The sequence below is a fragment of the Rousettus aegyptiacus genome, unplaced genomic scaffold (genome assembly GCF_014176215.1).
Source record: "Rousettus aegyptiacus isolate mRouAeg1 unplaced genomic scaffold, mRouAeg1.p scaffold_m13_p_16, whole genome shotgun sequence".
NCBI lineage: Eukaryota > Metazoa > Chordata > Mammalia > Chiroptera > Pteropodidae > Rousettus > Rousettus aegyptiacus.
This window is the reverse complement of record NW_023416291.1, coordinates 3,253,318-3,271,989: the sequence shown is the minus strand read 5'-3', so window position 1 is coordinate 3,271,989 and position 18,672 is coordinate 3,253,318. Positions and strand designations below refer to the sequence as shown.

Below are 18,672 nucleotides of genomic sequence, written 5' to 3'. Positions count from 1 at the left end.
ATAAAGCGGAGGCATCGAAGACGCTCCGGCCCGGTCCCCAGGCGGGGCTGGCTCCAGGGCCGATGAGAACCAGCGCCCGGTCCTTTCGCTCCCAGGGCCCCGCCGCCCCCCAGACCCCGCCGCCTGCCGCCCCCCTCCCCCGCCAGCCTCGTGTAGACGGAGGGGTCCGGTTCTGTTTTCCAGGAGGGGCCGTACACGAACGCAGCGTGAAAACAAAGCGTGCACGGTAACGCGCTCACTCGGCGGGTGCAGTGTGTGCGGCTCGCTCGACCCCCGCACGTGCGACGCCGCCTCTCGCCGGCATCATCATCGGCCCTAGCGCCGAAACATGTGCCTCTCCGACCCCGAGGGCCTGCTCCTTCTCTCCCAACACCACCTCTGGGCCCCGCCACCCGGAAGCCCCTCACCGAGACCCCTGGTGGTCCCACAGGGCGGCTGACGGCAGCGCTGAATGGAGGGAAAGGCCCCGGACCTCGGGTAACAGGAGGTCTGGGGACCTGACCCACGCTCTTAATGCAGATAGTAAGAATTAACATTTATAAAAGATGGTCCAGCGCTACTGAGCTACGAACAACAGCAAGGAAGCAAGTCTGAAAGATGAAAAGAGACTCCTGTAGAGAAAAATCTCGACAAATATTAAAAAGCAAGCCTTGAGGGGGGAGGTATTTTTAGCAGCAGCAATCAAAAGAATACCTCGGAGTCTGCCATCCATAGCTGGCCTTTCCTTATTTATAGTGCCCAGTTATCACAGTTCTCAGGGACTGTCATAATTTAGACGCTTCATCAATATGCAACAGGTGTTTCCTGAGAGAAAATGCAGGTGCAGAGACCCACCCGCGCCCCCCCTCGCCAAATCAGCCTGAGGGATGGCAGCCCCCCGCCCCCCGCCCCCATGCGACCTCACACTTTCTGTGAGCAGGAAGGTAGGGCTTTGTTCTAACCGTGTTTCACAAGCAAAAGCGGTGGAAAGAATTCCATGCCTGATCTTTTCTTTTTTTTCTTTCCTTGAAATTCGATCGTATCCCTAATTTTGGTCATACCGCCTGTTTTCCTTTCTTTAATGGAGTGAAATTTATGTCTGTGATTAGAGAATTGGCTTGGGAAAACTGTTTTGAGTTTTAAAAGTTATACGTTTTAACAATAATAGATACGGGAACGCTGGAAGAAAACCAGTGTACTTTGGATGTTAATTCAGACATCGTGATGATTTGCTATTTCAATCCACAGTTAGTAGGTAATGGTGACATTAGACATATTCGAGGAGGGGAAATAGTAAGTTGAAAGTTTTCATAAGGATAGCGTAGTGATAAATTTAAAATTATAGCTTTTTGGCTAAGATGTCTGAAATTATTCTGAAAATAAAGAATAAGGTGACATGAATTGAAAGAGTAGCTTTTCTGGAAGCGCATTTACTGTAAGCGGGACCTCTGAACTCTAAGCATTCGCAGACTCACGAAAAGTAACCAAGTGCTCCTTGCCGTGTGCAATATGTGCAGCCATACTTTTCGGCGAATCAGGGGAACTCGCTGCCTATGAGATGGTGTAGTCAGACCTCGAGGGGAAGAGGGTGCAAATCCCTCTGCCTTCTTGCCGTGCGACTCAGAGCAAGTTACTCAATAGTTCTGAGCATCAGGACCACAGGATGGGGTGTTATCAGTACCTCGCTTCAGAGGGCGAGGTGAGATTTAAACGAGGTAGTGTGTGTAAAACGGAGGACGTTCGTGACATTTTAGTTCTTTGCCTTCTCCCACCCCACTGCTGCGTTGGCTTCGCTACTGAATAGGAAGAAAGGGGTCCAAAAGAAGACGAGGAGGCCGGTGCGGGGTGGCAGGATTCCATCACCCGCCTCTTCTCTTTCTCTCAGAAGGGAGGAGCTGGGAGTGGTCTGTAGGTTCTTGGAAGAACCACTTTGACTAAGAAGCGAAGAAACGCCACCCATACCTGACATGGAACCAGCGGCCAACCTGCCTCGCCCCGAAGAGTGCTTTTGCAATAGGAATAATTGCCTCCCAATGCTTTTAATCTTTAAATTCTTTAATCATGGGATGTCCATTCACATTCATGTAGCCGCTCACCGCTTACTGTAAACACATTGTTTACCTCACTTATTTAAATGTTATAGGCCTGTGACCGTGCTTATGGCAAAAGAATTAACATTTATTAATTCTTACGGCATGGTAGTCTTAAAAAAAATTTGTTTTCCAAGATATCCTAAGCAGAGCAAAAAATAAAAACTGAATCTGTGACCCCCCCCCCCCCCAAGCAGTTATTTCACACACAAATTCTCAAATCCCTAAACATCCCTATAGCTCGTAACAACCTCCCTCAGGTGCAGGCAAGTGCATTCCAGGAGCCTAAGCGACTCGTTAATGAGATTAAAAACACAGGGTTAAAAATTGTCTAAAATGTTTTCTGGCTAAGAACTCTCATTTTCTCAGACCTTCGTTTGTCACTTTCATCAAACCCTCAGGTGACTCTGTTTAGAGGTCCGTTTTGCACAAGGTACCAAATGGCGATCGCTTGACAGGAGTCGCGCACTGGCTGCATCCGCCAGGATGCGAGACGAACCAGAGTCGCACCGAGGTAGCCGAGCCGTTCATCCCCCGGCGCGGGGCTCGCTCCCACCCACCCGCCAAGTGGGAGCTCAGAGCTCAGGGCCCGACGGGGATGAAGATGGGCAGGTACCGCGGGCCTTCGGGAGGCCCCCGACGAGGCGCACCGGCCCGCGTCCGGAGGCCCAACGTTACAGACGCGGGAGGCGTGACACAGTCGCCCACGTACCCCGGCCACTCGCGCGCACAGGAGCCAGGGGCAGTGAGTGATTCGCGTGTCAGAGCAGTGTCGAGGCTGGCGTCGGGCAGGTGCACCTGCCTCCTTTCGAACGGAGGTGCACAAGAGTCCGGGCAGTGCTGGGAAAGCCGCGTCCTGCCTTGGGGGGCTGTCTGATGAGGGGAAAGCGGCCTGTACGCCCTTCGAGAGTCTCACACCCACCATTTCGCTACGCTGGGGTGCAAGAGGTCACTGGGTGAAAAGAATTTTCAGGTTCAACTTTTTGTTTATTCTCCACTCCCTTGACCCTGCCCCGGGCGCCTGGTTTCACAGACGATTTGTCATAAGTTGTTTGTGTTTTTTTTAAATTGTAACTAAAGACTACTGAAATATCTGAGACTCTTTTTTTATTCTGCATTGCAGAAACAAGTAATTCATTTCTATAAGTTTTTTTAAAATAGTCAATTCGGTAAAGGGGAAAAATTACGCGAACTCATTTATTTGTGTGCTACAAGTCCATACAACCAGACTGCCTTCCATGTTTTTTACAATGTTTAACTGGCTCTTTTGGCTTTATATAGACGCGTATTTAGATGGTTTCAAATGGCACCAATCCTCTAACGAAAATATTTAAATAAGATTTCATACCAACATAGCCTGATGCTTGCATTTCTTAAACAGACACAGAAAACACCTATTACAGTAAATTTTTCTGCTCCCCACTGCCACCAACTCTATCACTGCCCCCAGCCCCAAATGGCTTCATGGCAGTGGAATTACTTTATACTGCCAAATTGCTATAATTCCAGTTTCCAGGCTTGCGGGGAAGCAGCTCACACGGTCCGTTTTTCTGAAGCGAATCAGCAAATGAAAAGAAGTGTGTGGAGGGAAAACTCGGGAATTGGGAGAAGGAATTTTGGGGTGGGGGAGAGAAGGAAGCAACGTCCTCGGGCCCTGCCCAGACCCAGCCGCCACCCCCGCCCCGTGTGCCGCCTGGGGTTTGGTCTGCTCTTGTTTTCGTGGACAGAAGGACGTCGGAGGTAGTGGCGGGACTGTAAGAAGGTGATCGCAACTCGAGGCCGGGGCTGAAGAGTCTGGAAGAGCCCAGCTCTGCTCCCTGCCTTTTCTTCTCACCACCCCTAACGCCTCCCAGCCGGGTCCCTCCCGAGTCAGCGGTGGCCAATGCGGGGACCAGAGCAGACATTTTGGAGCACAGGACTCGCGGAAAGTGAGCCGTGAGCAAAGCAATAAAGCGGCCTCCCGTGAGCCTCCACCGGACATAGAAACTGTCCTATCGAACACGTCTCTGAAACGAGATTCTACCGCTAAACGCCCCTCCGTTTGATGAGGATGCGTTCGGAATTGCGTGTCAAGCCCTTGGAGGGGCACAGGGAGAGGCTCACGAAGATGAACTGACAGGAGCGGGGTCCAGGGTGGCCCCCCCCCGCCCTCCGCGTCCGGAAGGGGGCGGCGGAGGGAGTGAGGGGCTCTGCAGAGGGGCGTAAAACCCACCTTCCCTTTGTAGCTCTCTTTCCCTTTAATCAAGCCCACATGTTTAACGCCAGGAAACGAATGTGGCGGGGAGGGCAGGATTATAAAAACGATCACTTTCTTCCTACAGGTACGAGAAAACAAGAGCATGTCGCCATCACCTGACCACTTTACAGCTCCAAACAGCGCTAGCACGCATCAATCAACAGAGGGGCTCCTCGTGCGAGCTGGGGGAGGCGGCCCGGCCACTCTGCCGGTGCCAGGCGGCCCAGGGCCCTACGGGGGGAGAGGGGGAAGGGGTGGGGAGACGGGAGGCGGGGAGCCCCCCGCCCCCACGCTCGGAGCCAACACGAGTTCTCCAGCTCCAGTCCCTCCGCACCCTTCCTCGTCTTCTTAAGAAATGACAGAAATCAGGAAATATTACTTGGGCTTGCAGGCTTCTGTCCTGGCCTCTCAAACCCAGAGAAGGCCCAGCAAATTACTGGAAACTGCACTTTGAACTTAGCCCCTGGCAAAGAGCCCAGGCAAACAGGACTGTAAACGCTCCCTTCCTCCAAGGGGCCCCGCACTGGGCGTCCCCACAGACGCCCCAGAGCCGGCTGCAGCAGGTTGGAATGAGGCCCTGGGCCCGCAAAACAAGCCCTGACCAGTACGATTTCCTACTGCCTGTGTTGTTTCTTAAAAAGGTTTTTTTTGGCTTGTTCTCCCCTCGTTTTGTTGGACTGGGTTACAGGCTCAGGTCCCATCGAGGAAAAGATTGGCATCGTTTTCACAAAATGCTTAGTCCTTGTTTTGTCCAAAAACCGCTCCATCAGCCCCACTCTTAAGTGCAGGAAAGTAGGGGGAGGGAGGGGGGTGCAAGGCAGGGAGGGTGGGGGCTGGTCAAGCCAGTTGCTAAGCACATTCTCTGAACTCCCGGGGAATCCGAAAGTAATTAGCTTGTAAACCCTGCGGATCTTCCCACCCCCGACAAGGGAGGTGATATTTCTCTGCTCTACTCTCTGCTCCACTCGACTTCGCTCACGGTGTTAAAAGAAACCAACAGCGGGGCCTGAGCCGGTACGAGCAGCCTCTGCCCTGCCCGGCCCCATGGCTGCCCCCCCTCCCTCAGAGGAAATAACACATTGGCCTCTTTCTAGCTCTGTTCTCCTTCTCTCTAAGAAAACTCAATTTGCACAAGCAAATAAACTGACTCATTGTAAAACTAAGAGGTCAACGAGAGACAGATAAAACTCGAGGGTAGACAGCTAGGAAAACAGGCCTGTCCCCATTCCCCGGGGACCGGGCAGTGACCTGCGGAGCGGAGGGAGAGGCCTCCAGGCCGCTCGTGGGGGATCGAACATTCCTTTCTCTGGCCGGCAGCGGCCCGGGGGCCCCGACGACCCGCCATGCAGCTCTGCTGCGTCCTCGGTGGGGTTCTCCCCAGTGACATTTGCACGGTCTCGCGTGCAGAGCGCGGACAGCGTCGCCGCCCACTCTTCTGATCATCTGACCAAGAAGATTCCCGAAACGCGCTTTGCGACGCCCCGTGCTCTCCCTGGAGACCCGGCATGGATCGGTAGAACTGCCTGATTCACCTCCGAGCCCGCGGCTTCCCCCCTTCCCTCCTTCCTGACCGCCGACTGACCCGGATCGGCAATGATCGGCAGTCAGTGAACACCTCGCAGCTCCCCAAATAAACGCGACCGGGCGAAGCCTCGTTTGGGGGCACTCCCGGCTGGCCCTGTCATCGTCTAGCGGGGTCCCCACAGCTTTTCCACGCTGCATGTTCATGCTGAACTCCCCCACCTCCCACTGGCTCTGGGAGAAGTAACTCGAGAAAGAACAACAAAGCCAGACTTCACCTCCGGGGAACAACGCCGGTGTGCCTGGGCGGACTGCCCTGGCGGCTGCCTGTTCACTATGCGTTCATTACGATTTTCTCGAACAAAGCGAATCTTACCGTGTGTCCCCGCCAGGCTCTGTGTCCTCCTCTAGCAGTGACCTGGGACACACCACCCGACTCCCGGGGGTGTGGTGCCAATAGATGGCGGGTGTGAGTGGCCACGAGTCCCCGCGAGTTGTTGGAAACGGCAGATTTCCAGATAAGAGGCGAGAGCTGGAGGGGGCCCTGGTGCTTGGCGGGAAAGGGAAGCCCGTGGGCGTCCGAACCCCCTGAGCGCGCGGGCCGAGGACGTGCAGCAGAGTCGGCGCTGGGCTGGGCGGCTCTCGGGGACGGGAGGCCCGCGTCTCGTGCCGGGGCGTCCCCGGGGGAGCCCGACCTCCGGGCGGACTGCTCGGGGACCCCGCCCTGCCCCAGCAGTGCCCGCCCCGCGGGTCTGGTCAGGCCCTCAGCGCTTCTGGTGCTGGACGTCCACAAACCACACTTTGACAATCACCCAGGCGGAGAGGCGAGCAGAGCGAGGACTCAGCGGAGGCAAAACCGAGCGAGAGGCCGCGGAGGAACGGACGAAGCCAGAGGGCGCGGCGGCCGGTCCGAGAGCGGCTACGGGGGGCCGTTTCGGTTTATTCTGCGAAGGGGCTCAGACTCCGTTCAGAGACACCGTAAACAAGCACACACTCTTAAAGTTGGGCTACGTCGCTCCAACGCGCAAGCGAAAGCATTCAAAAACTCAAGGTTCTTGCAGGAGAGCAACCGCATTCGGTCGTCGAGGTAGGGGCCGCCCGGAGCCACACAGCGACATCATCACAGCCTGCGTGGAAAGGGCGGCGCTCCCGGTTATTCACCTGCAATCATCCACGTCTTCCATCTCTTAGTTATACACACCTGTTCTGAGCCACAGAGATGCAGAAAGCTGGAAGGGCTGAGTGTGCAGGGAACACCTTCCTCTCCACTCAGAAATCCGAGGAGCCAACGCACTTCGGGTGCACCCGGCCACGGAGGAACCTGGAGCCGCATGGGTGCTGACCGGCTGCGAGTGAGGGGGACGTGGGAGGGACACTCCACCCGAGTCCCCGTGCCGAAGAGCCTTCCCCGTCCCCGCCTCTTCTCACTGGGCCATCCTTCCGATGACAATAGGGGAAGAAACTGTTTGAATTGCCTTCTCAAGAAGGCCATACTAAGACCCACAGAGCGAAAAAGCAAAAGGAGAAAAAATGGGACAGAAACAACGTCTAGGATTTCCGACATGTGACGAATGAGATTTCCAGAAAGAGAAAGCAGAGACAACCTCACGGAAGACGTGATCGAAGCTGCTTTTCCCCGGGCAAGAGGTGCTGAGGGCGTCATGCTCTGTGCTCACGACCCCTCGCCGTGACCCTCGCTGCCCGACGACCCAGGCGGCTGACCTTGCTGTCTGTCCCTAGTCCCCGCCCGACTGGGCCCTCGCCTCCACAGTGTCGCTGTTAGTCTCTCTCCTAGGGTGGCCAGAGATGCCACCCCGACAGTGGGTCCGAGACAGAGAAGGTCACATGGGGCCGGGTGGAGGCTCAGAGCAAGAGGTGAATAGGGGAGTCTGCTACCGAGAAAGGTGTCTGGATGGGAATTAGAGCCTGTGCTCTGCCCATATTTGAGCTCGCCAGGTGGAACACCACAGAGGGATTCTGGGCCTGGAACGTCCTCCTTGCCAGTAACTCTAGGGGTCCCTTAAGCCTCGTGGTGGGGAAGGACATCTATGGAGCAGAGAAGAGGTAACCCCGTTGGTTAACAGAATGTCCCTGACAACGTAGGATGCCCCAGAAAGCATCTGAGGCGTTAGGACGTCCTAGATGAGCTGTATATTTGCTTGGAACCCCTCCCTCCCCCACCAAGCTGCAGCCCTGAGTGCCACCAGCACCACGAACCGGACATGCCCAGATTCTAACCCCGGACTCCCTCCCCTCCTCCTGCAAGCCCCTCGCTGTAGCCACTAGCACCACCGGCACCCCTTTCGCGTGGCTCCAAAGCCGGCGTGATCTCTGCACCCGCCCGCTCTCTCACACCCAGCTGACAAAATCCTGTTGGCCCTGCTCCCCCTCTCCTCTGTCTCCCAGGGCAGCCCCAGCTCAGGCCCCCCGTCCCTCCACGCCCGTCCACCACCATGGCCACTGAATAGATGGCTCCAGGCCCGAGTCCCCACCATCCTCTGCAGCAGGGACCACCGGCTGCCTCCCCGGGCCCATTTCCCCTTCTCGCGCTATCAGAACCCGGACTTCAGCCAGCCACGCCGCTGCCCAGAATGAACTGCACGCTCTGCGGCCTCCCCTGACACTGGGTGTGGTGACCGGACCGAGTTCTGGCCGGTGAGACGTGAAAAGCTGGGGTGTGCGGGCCGCTGAGGAGGCTGATGCACTGTAACCGACTCCGCTGGGCCGCGCGCCCCCCCGGACCACCCGCTCTTCCTCCTCGCGGCCTGAGTGCAGGCTCGGCGGGCAGGGCCCAGCAGCCTCCTTGGACCACGAGGTGACCGTGGAGGTGGACGGCGGCTCGGCTGCATTGGCAGCAGCAGCAAACCCAGGAGGGCCTGGGTCCCGGACGACCACGTGGCCCTCACGCGTCCTGAGGCTTTCAGGAAGGAATAACGCTTCTGCGCCGAAGCCGCCATTCTTCGGGTCTCTCGCTCGGCAAATCGTAACCGAGGAAACCGCGCTTTCAAAATCGTCGGTGGCGGCCAGATGCCAAGGAAACAGCACCCAGACTCCTGGGCCTGGCAGCCACGTGGCCCCCGACCCCGAACGGCCCGTCTTCCTCGTCAGTTCTGCTTTCCGTGACTTTCCCTCGCGCGAGACGTCACCCAGCCCGACGGAAAAGCCGTGATTCCAAGAAGCGGGGTCGCCACCCAACGCCGTCGAGAGGATCGTAGACGTCAGAGCCGACGACCCCGAGCCGCTGGGGCCCGTGGGTCTATAACGGTCGTTTCCGGTGAATCTCCCTTTCCATGTCTTAAGTGAGCATCTTACACAAAGCTCTAGTGTGTCAAGGATAAAAGCAGATCCGCTCGGATTTGATTCGAATTCTCGGCTCATTTTTCGTAAAGGTGAGGGAATAGCCCCCCGGGCGTGAGCACTGGCGTCTCGGTCGGCCCGAGGCTGTCCAGGAGGAGGACCTAGACCTCCGAGCGCCTACTCGGTCCTGTCCACTGAGTGAGGCACAGAGGGGCCTCACTGAGAGCAAAACTAAGGGCGGTAGGTTTCCAAACCCCCCATATTTCTGGTTAAAACGAAAGGGAGTTAAACTGAGCAAAGACTGCCAGGCCTTGTCAATCCCGGTCAGCGGGGATACAGCATAAAGGACAGCAGGAACAGGGTCCATTCCCATCAGTCTGGAATGTTCTGAACGCCAGAATTTTCCCATTCAGACCCATGCCCAAGGGAGCTGCTGTCATTAGCCCCACGTCCAGAGCTGTGGGATTATATGGCAGGTCGAAGGATGTGTCTCCCCATGACACTCATAAACCCCTGTCGGCCGCTGTTTCGCACTATTAAAAAGCATCAGGATGCCGGCTTGCCTGGGAAAACACCTCTGTTTGGTCCTCCATCGTGGCGGGGGGCGAACCGAGTTGGAGATGCTGTGCTTTTAGACCTGCCTTTGGGGAACTGGTAAACACCCTGAATGTAGGGGACTGTGTAAGGAAGGTCACCGCTTCGGGGAAAAAAGACGGGGGAACGAGCCACTGAACATCCAAGGAAGGAACTTGGACCACAAGTCCCAGTCGCTGAGGCGAAGTCCTGCTTTGTACACCTTAAGCCCTGGACTGTTTCGAATCAGGCCCCTTCTCTCGACTGGAATAATAAAGTCACGGAAGACAAGTTGGATGTCCTGGGCTAACACTACCCATGGAAAAACGAACTGAGCAGTGATTGTCGAGAATGGAAGACAGAGTAACGGGGAAAAACAGACCTGTGTGGGGTCCCGAACGCAGTGAGGACGAAAATGCCCCAGGGGGCGACCGCGGGCAGTCTCCCAGCTCTGCGGACAGACCGCAGGGAGCCGAGTCCGCCAGCAGAGCGCGGAGGCCGCGGCCGCAGGCACCTGCCGCGGGCCGCATGCGCCGGACGGTGCCCAGATGCGGGCTGGCGAGCGCCGCTCCGCCTGTGGAGGGCACCAGACCTGCGCGCATCGCCTGACAGCCGCGCGCGGAGTGGCGGGGCACCTCTCTACTGCGTCGCTCCAGCGAAGCCGTAAACGGCTTAGAGGCAGAGCCATACGCCCCGGTTCTGCACGGCGCGCGGGATCCGGACTCGCGGTCCCGGTGCCGATGACCGCGTCACGGGCCTCGGAAGAGCAGGCCCAGGTCGCCGGGTTCCATGCGACAGCACGCCCCTGAGACTCTCCCCAGAAGCCCTTCGCTCGCGGAGGCAGCGGCGAATCCCCGAGCCTTTTAAAGATTAACAAAGGGCGCCCCATTTTCTCCCATTTTGGAGATCAAAGAAGATAGCTGTCAAGGGCAAGAGAGGGACGAGAGCCAGGGGACAGAGGGGGGACTGACGGGGACGGGCCGGCAGCCCGGGCCTGCCGCTCGGCGGCGGGGCGCTGCGCCCTCCCCGAAGCCTCGGGTTCGGACTTGCGCGGCGGCCGCACAGAGCCCGCTGCGCCTTCGGCTGCCAGGACCGGTGGCCTTCGTCCTGCAGCCCGCAGAGCTCGGGCCCGGCCGGCCGTGCCCTTCCCCGCGGCGTGACCGGGCAGAGGCCGCCCCGCGCCGCAGCAGGCGCCCTTCTCCTGCACACGGGCTCGTCGACTCGCATGCGCGCTCTCCGGGCTCGCCGGTCCCGTGTGCCGGGCTCGCCTGTCGCTATGTTCCGGGCTCGCCTGCCCCGTGTTCCGAGCTCGCCTGCCCCGTGTTCCGGACTCACCTGTCCCGTGTTCCGGGCTCGCCTGTCCCGTGTTCCGAGCTCGCCTGTCGCTATGTTCCGAGCTCGCCTGTCGCTATGTTCCGAGCTCGCCTGTCACTACGTTCCGGGCTCGCCTGCCCCGTGTGCCGGGCTCGCCTGCCCCGTGTTCCGAGCTCACCTGTCGCTATGTTCCGAGCTCGCCTGCCCCGTGTTCCGAGCTCACTTGTCGCTATGTTCCGGGCTCGCCCACCCCGTGTGCCAGGCTCGCCTGCCCCGTGTTCCGAGCTCACCTGTCGCTATGTTCCGAGCTCGCCTGCCCCGTGTGCCGGGCTCGCCTGCCCCGTGTTCCGAGCTCACCTGTCGCCATGTTCCGAGCTCACCTGTCGCCATGTTCCGAGCTCGCCTGCCCCGTGTTCCGAGCTCACCTGTTGCTATATTCCAGGCTCGCCTACCCCGTGTGCCGGGCTCGCCTGCCCCGTGTTCCGAGCTCACCTGTCGCTATGTTCCGAGCTCGCCTGTCCCGTGTTCCGAGCTCGCCTGTCCCGCGTTCCGGGCTCGCCTGCCCCGTGTTCCGAGCTCACCTGTTGCTATGCTCCGGGCTCACCTGTCGCTATGTTCCGGGCTCGCCTGCCCCGTGTTCCGAGCTCACCTGTTGCTATATTCCAGGCTCGCCTACCCCGTGTGCCGGGCTCGCCTGCCCCGTGTTCCGAGCTCACCTGTCGCTATGTTCCGGGCTCGCTTGTCCCGTGTTCCGGGCTCGCCTGCCCCATGTTCGTTCCGGGCTCACCTGTCCCGTGTTCTGGCTGCGGTGTGCCCTCCCCCGGACGGGGGGCGGGGACAGTCACGTGGCCACCGCCGCACCTGGCGGGAGTCAGGTTACCTGGACACGGGCGCTCCGCGCTGGGCGGCGCCGGGCGCTGGGGAGACGCGGTGGAGAAACCGGCGACCCGGGAGCACGCGAGCGGGTTTCCTGGTTTGGGGGTGGCCGTGCTCCCCGCGCAGGTGGCGGAGGGAAGAAACGCGCCAGGTACTGTCTCGAAACAGGAGGAGGAGGGTGCTCTTTTTTTTTCCTGGCCTGCAAACATACGTGAAATACATACGTGGAGTGTCCTGGGCGGGGACGACTCCTCGGCCGCCGCGCCGTCATGGGGCGACCCGGGGCCGTCACGGGAGAAGCCGCGGCCGCGCGCCGGGCCCTGCGCGGCCAGCGAGGGGAGCACGGTCTTCCGAGAGCCATGGAGCGAGCAAGGCACGAAACCCCCGGTCGCGGCGGAGCAAGGCCGGGCGCAAGGCCGGGCGCCGCGCGCGGCTCCAGGTCTTGCGCGGGGCCCTCGCCGAGCCCCGCGCGTGCACGAGGGGGCTGCCGGCCGCGTGGGCCTCCGGAATCGCCCCACGCTTTTCTGCAGGACAAAGGAGGAACCGTTTGAGGCTGGTCTGCAGCGTTTGGGGAAATCGTTCTCGCAGCCAAGTTCCTCCCCCCACAGGAGGAAGCCGGTGGGGGAGTCAGCCCACGAGGGAGGCGGACACTTCTGGGGTGGGGGGAGATGGGGCTCCTCCCGGATTAAAACAACTGGGAAAGGAAGAAACTTCCTGCCATCCCCTAATACCTTGAGGAGTTCAAAGATTTTCCAGACCTGCGGCACTTGGCAATTATAATTACACAGTAAAATACCTAAGGTTAATGAATAACCTCTCAAGGAAGTTACTTCACATAATGACAGCAATTTCTCTGAACTAAATGTTAATAATAAGACCTGTAATACTCTGAGAAGGAAATGGTGGCGATTGGCAAATGGAACTCAGTTGCTTGGTAACGAGACCGGGTCTGAGCGCCCGGGACAGGTTTGGAAGGCGGTGGCCGTGCGGCCTGGCGCAGGGGACGCGTTCGTGCGAGCGCGCCGCTGGCAGAGGAGTCCGAGCCGAACGACTCCCTGCGAATTACCGGCAGCACCGTAAAGGACGCGAGGGCCGCCTCCTTCACGTTACCTGGTACGAATCGCCGCCACGCAAACAGACCGCGCAGCGAAACCCGCAGACGGCTGGAGCTTCCGCCCTGCCTCGCGCTCCTGCTGGTTCCGGCGGACGCGCGCATACGCTTCGATCCCTGTCTTTGTTTGTTTGTTTGTTTGTTTTCTGTTTTAGAGCAACTATGGCGTTTGAGAGATGCATTAGAAAAGAAATGCAATTGAGACAACCGAAGAGTGCAATGTTCCTTGCAGAGAAGTTTAGGATTTGAACCGCAGGAGTATCTTTAGGTGCGTGGTTACTGGCAGTCTGAACTGTATGATGCTTAGAGATACCGCCTTCCAGCTGGTCCTTCCTCAACAGGGAACAGCCCACAAGGAGGGCGTTATGACCTTAAACCATTATGGGAGTGCACTCAGTGAGAGGCTGCCATAGAACCATGAGACCAAGCTCGCAAATCCCTGTTGGTTTTATGGCCAGGATCTCAGATCTGCCGGTGTATCGAACACCTTTTAAAAATGCAGATTCCCAGGGCCCCGCTCCTGGACGTCCATAAAGTACCTGTAAGAGAGGCACCTGGGGATCTGTACTCAATTCTCCGGGTGTTCTGATCATCAGCCAAGTGTGGGAACCAGTGCTCCAAGTTATGTTAGGAGTAGATTTTTGGTTAGATGAAAGACAGAAAGCAAGAGCAAATGCTGTTTTGTACTTGGAATTTAACGCAGTTTAATTATTTCTAAGAAAAGCTGGGCTACACGTTTTTAAAAAAGAAAACTAAATCTACTCATTCGAAGTGCATTCTTTTTTCATGTTTCAGTTTTTAATATTAAAAAAGTTTTAAAACTGAATAGAATACCAAAAAGAATTGACTTTCAGATTATACTATCATTTAATTTGAGGCTATCCTGGAACTTTAGCCTCTTCCTGGGTAAGAAAATAAAATCCCCGGCTCTAAGGGCCTTAAAAGGCTCCCCTTAAACAAAACCGCGAAACAGGCAAACTTCGTCCCCGAGTGTGCGTTATTTTCCACGGAGTTCCTTATCAAGAATTGGCAGGTGCTTTCTTGAAGCCCTCAGGAGGCTTCCTTTTCCCAGTGTTCCCTTTTCCACATGCTCCCTCTGACCTCTCCTCTTTGGCACCCTAGTTTCTTTAAAAACAAAAATCTGTATTATTTAGCTAAGGGCTTCATGGGTTAATGTCTTTAGGGCTAAAAAAAAACCCATATCTTTACAAAAAAAAAAAAAAATGGGTGGGGGAGGGACTCAATTCAAAGGAATGACTCCCGAATAGAAAGAGGACATTCGGGGGACTCGGCTTCTGTCTTCCACGTGCGCTGAGCCCTGAGTCAGGATGTCTGCTTTTACTATGCTCTCTTCCTTTACAGCGGCCCCTCTCACGTCCGTAAAAGAGCCTTCCTCACATCTGTTCCTCTGGCCTGGCTCGTCACTCACCACTAGACCACAAAGCCCCAGTTGCAATTCTTTGCTGTTCCCGAATAAACACATTTTGCTGGAGAAGTGGAGGGCTTTCTATGTGACAAAGGTCGGCGACGCCCCTGAAGCATCCATGAAGAAGCCCCGATCTCTGGATGTCCACTCTTAGATGACCCGATGCCTATACTACCTCAGGGACTGGGCTTTCTCCTCCAGAGACCATGCTCCGGGAAAATTCTTATTCGTGAAGGGCGCTTACTCCTGCCTGAGGCCTCTACCATATAGCGCATATGGTCACTGCTTAGAGTAAACTCTGAACACTGAGGTGATATCAAAGATACAAAATGGATAATTCCCAGGTATCTGGGCTTCTTGAGCTTAAGCTAGACAGACACAGATTAGGATTTTAAAGATCCTGTTCAAATAATTCATAAAGATCTATGCACCCCAATATTCATGGGAACACTATTTACAATAGCCAAGACATGGAAGCAGCCTAAATGCCCATCAGCAGATGACTGGATAAAGTTATGTTTCATATATACAAGGGAATATTACTCAGCCATTAAAAAAAATGAAATCTTACCATTTACAATGACATGGTTGGACGTAGAGGTTATTATGCTGAGTGAAATAAGTCATACAGAGAAAGATAAATACCATATGATTTCACTTATATGCGGAATCTAAGGAACAAAAAGAACTCACATAGGTAGAGGACAATTTGGTGACAAACAGAGGGGCGAGGGGTGGGGGTCTGGGAGAATGGGGTGAAGGGTTAAAGAAGTTCGGATTAGTCGATAGTGGTCACGGGGATGGGGAGCACAGCACAGGGAATGCAGTCAGCACTAATCTATTGGCTACGTGGAAAACCAGAGGAGACAAGGAGCGATTAGGGGGATCGTTTGACAGGCTAAGCATCTTCCTTCCACAACTCTGTGCCTTCCCGGGATTCCACCCAACCCCACTCGTTTCTCCAGTTTTCCGGGCACACCTCCGGGTCTGTCCCCTGGAGCTGCCCCTACTCCACAGCTTCCTCTTCTCATCTCTCGAGCCCCCCATTTTCTGTCAAGCTCCACGTCCCCTCCCAACTCTGTTTCCCACGCGCCTGGCCACCCTAATGTGCCTCCAAACAATATATCTAATATTTTAAGCTCACTTTTTTTTTTCCTGATTTTGGGAATGACTTCTTTTAAGCCCTATACCTCCCTCAAGTAGCAATCTTAGCATAAACAAATCTAAAACCACTCACATTTTTATTACTCGTCAGGGATGGGATAACTGTGTCCTCATGATTTTTAAGCGTAGCCAAGATCCTACTTTCTTAAATTGCCAGTGGGTATGAGTGTCTTCAGGCAGTATCCCAGATACCGCCAACAAAACCGTCAAGGCCTAATCCGTTTGCAGTGTCCGGATTATCGAATTCGTTTGCTACAAATAACATTAAGAGTTTTTAGGTTTCCACTTAGAATAGTGTAGACACAACAGGTATCAAGGCTGATAAATTGAGACAATTGTCTCTCTAAAAATAATGTATTGAGCATGTGCTATAGCATCCTGTGAACTCTGCGTATGGGAGAAAAAATCCGTTACTCTCTTAGGATCGGTGACTGGAGTCTGAATTAAACTGATAAAAAACGGAGTCACAGGAGAAGAGGCTTATTTTCTACATACAGAGGGAGCTTTGCAGAAAAGCAATGAAAAGCCCAAAGAGGCAGTTAGAGGCTGGGTCTTACATACCCTTTTAACAAAGGGCGATGCATACTACACAAAGGAAAAGTGTGGGTGGGGGTAGGTTTTAGGAGGACGACTGCGAAACATACGGGAAATAAGGGGTGTTTAGTCAGGTTTGCTACGCGGTCTCAAGCCTTCCGAGGTGCGAAGTTATCTCACGGGGCCTGCGGCCTACAGAAGAGAATAACTTATCTCACGCGGCCTATGACAGAAGAGAATAACTCCAGGAATGGAATTTACATTCCTTGAGAAATGTAAATTTTCTTTACAAAAGAGAAATTTTGCCCTGGTTTTAGGCAGAAGAGGGGAGAGCAGAGAGCAACTCCTGTGTTTGCTTTTCTTAATTGCCTTCAGCTCAAAATAATCCTTATACCTGAGGCAAGTTTCAGAGTGCCTCGACCTGATCTCCTTCATGTGCGTAGATAGTAACATGCTGTCCTTACCGGCAAAGAATTTACGCAAAAATTTCCATAGATTTGACAAGAGAAAGAACATGGGTGGGGGGAATGGCACATAAGGCACTTTGTTTCAGTTAGGAGACATTTGCTATGGTTTAATCAAAATGATACCAAGTCGAACGCGTTTATACAGGAATGCCTCACTATCCCATTATGAAAAATACCTTGCATAGGAAGTTAACTCTTCCCTCAAAATGGGTTAGCTAACGTTTTGGACGGCAGGAACTATAAATCCGTTATGTTTAATGGGAAAAAACGAGGCGGTATTCCCGGCGTGTCTGAAAATCCCAACCGATTTCTACAAACTTCACTAGACACCCTTAGCCATCTCCATAACAACGCGTCGAAGATTCCTGCGTGCTGCGGGACATTTAAAACGCCAATTATCTGATTATTTAGCGCTTAATGAACCCATTAGTGGGAACCCTTGTGCGAGCACTTGCGGGGGCGTACAGACTCCGGGGTGACTTACGTTTTTCCTCCTGCACGGCCGTACACACAGACTGCAGTTTAAATCAACAATGAAGTGACAGGTGAAAGGTGCTTAAACGTCCGAATCAGACTCAGCTGAATCAAATAAACAAGACCGTTATTTCGGAACCGCGGGAAGAGGTGCCTCCGGGAGGTTTGGTGGCAGGAGGCAGAGTCAGTGTGTCCTCACCCATCCCTCGTGGCGGGGAGAGAGGGTGCGAAGGCATGGGTCGTCACGTGACGCCCGTCCCTAAAGTGCACTCTTCGAGACTTCCGGGGCTCACCCGATTTCCTCTGGGGCTTTCGCGCTATCCGAAAAGGCGTTTCACTTAATGATACGGAGACGACAAGATCGATAATGTGCGATCTGTTTCATCGACGCCCAGACCTGATTCTGTTGAGGGAAGAAACAGATGAAAGGCTCCTTGCTCAGGCTCCCGGACGACTTTAAACGCATTGCTGGCTTGTGTGCAGAATGATTACAGCAAATTGTAATTCGGATAATGAACCTCTTAATGCAGGAAGTTCTTAATTCAGGAAACAAGGGCTGGCGAAATCGAAACTGGTTTATTTAATAAAAGGAAAAGCAGATACGGCCAAGTCCTTGGAAGCCAGAGCACAGTGTTTCAGAGGGTTTGGAGGAGAATGTTGAGGGAGCTACGATCCTTCAACTTTTACCCTGTACCGTCTCCCTCGTACTTTGTTTTAATCCTCTGAGGTTGTTTAGAGAAAGTGTAACGGATATCTGGAGAAAGCGACTTGACCTCTATTTTTAAACCTTTTCTCGAGATTCAGCTATAAACACCAACGTTTAATCGCACAGACGGCTATGGTCTCTGTGGTGGCCAAGGCTTATAAATCCCCGTACAGCACTGTGCTTCCCAGGCTCCCGGGACCAGCCTTCCCCCGGCGCCCTGCAAAGAAAGCCCTGCCTTCCCCGGGCCATGAGGCTGGACCTGTGAATCTCCCCCAACGGCTGTGCTGTGGACCGCAGCGGGGACCACTGGAGTAAAGCCCCCTGGCTCTCGCAGCCGGGCCAGGAGTGAGCGCCCGCCCGAAGCTGGGCCTTTCTGGCCCTTTCTTTTTCAGCGTTTCCCCAAACTAAAGGTGAGAGGAAGGACTTCCTCTCCTTTGGTATTGCTAAGCTTTCCTCAATGATCGTCGTCTAACTCTGGGGCTGCCTGTGGCCGTCGCCATTCAGGAAGCCATCTGAAGTGACCAAGGATGAGTGATGAGCATGAAAGAAGCCAAGACGTAAGGCCGAGAAGCGGAAAGACAGTCCCGATGCTTCCGGTTCTAAATCTGGGCGACTCTGAGCTCAACGCCCCTTGGTCTTTCCCTGTATCAAGAGCTACCAAATTCCCTTTTTTGGATAAATTATTTTGAGATCCGTTTCTGTTACGGCAACTGAATGATTCTAACCAAAATACCTATATGTCCAACAAGATTGGCTAAACAAACCATAATATACTCAAAGGTTCGAACTCGCGTGACCATCAAATGATCTTATTAAAGTATAACTGTCAGTAAAAATGAAGAGAAGGCACCCAAAGGTGATCTGATACATTAAGTAACAAAAAGCTAGTTCCAAAACAGTATTT

At 54.8% G+C, this 18,672-nt stretch overlaps 2 long non-coding RNA genes across 3 annotated transcripts in view; one reads left to right on the top strand and one right to left on the bottom strand.

The window, feature by feature from the left end:
* Nucleotides 1-17,830, bottom strand: part of LOC118612410 — a 197,228-nt gene extending 179,398 nt beyond the window's left edge. For both annotated transcript variants that reach the window (XR_004954833.1, XR_004954832.1), the window contains exon 1: nucleotides 17,073-17,830. This is a non-coding gene — a long non-coding RNA (uncharacterized LOC118612410). The remainder of the gene's footprint in view (nucleotides 1-17,072) is intronic.
* LOC107518511 lies at nucleotides 12,412-14,882 on the top strand. The gene is made up of 3 exons (XR_004954835.1): nucleotides 12,412-12,999; nucleotides 13,153-13,265; nucleotides 14,360-14,882. It is a non-coding gene; the product is annotated as an uncharacterized LOC107518511 (long non-coding RNA).
* Nucleotides 17,831-18,672: the final 842 nt, after the last annotated feature.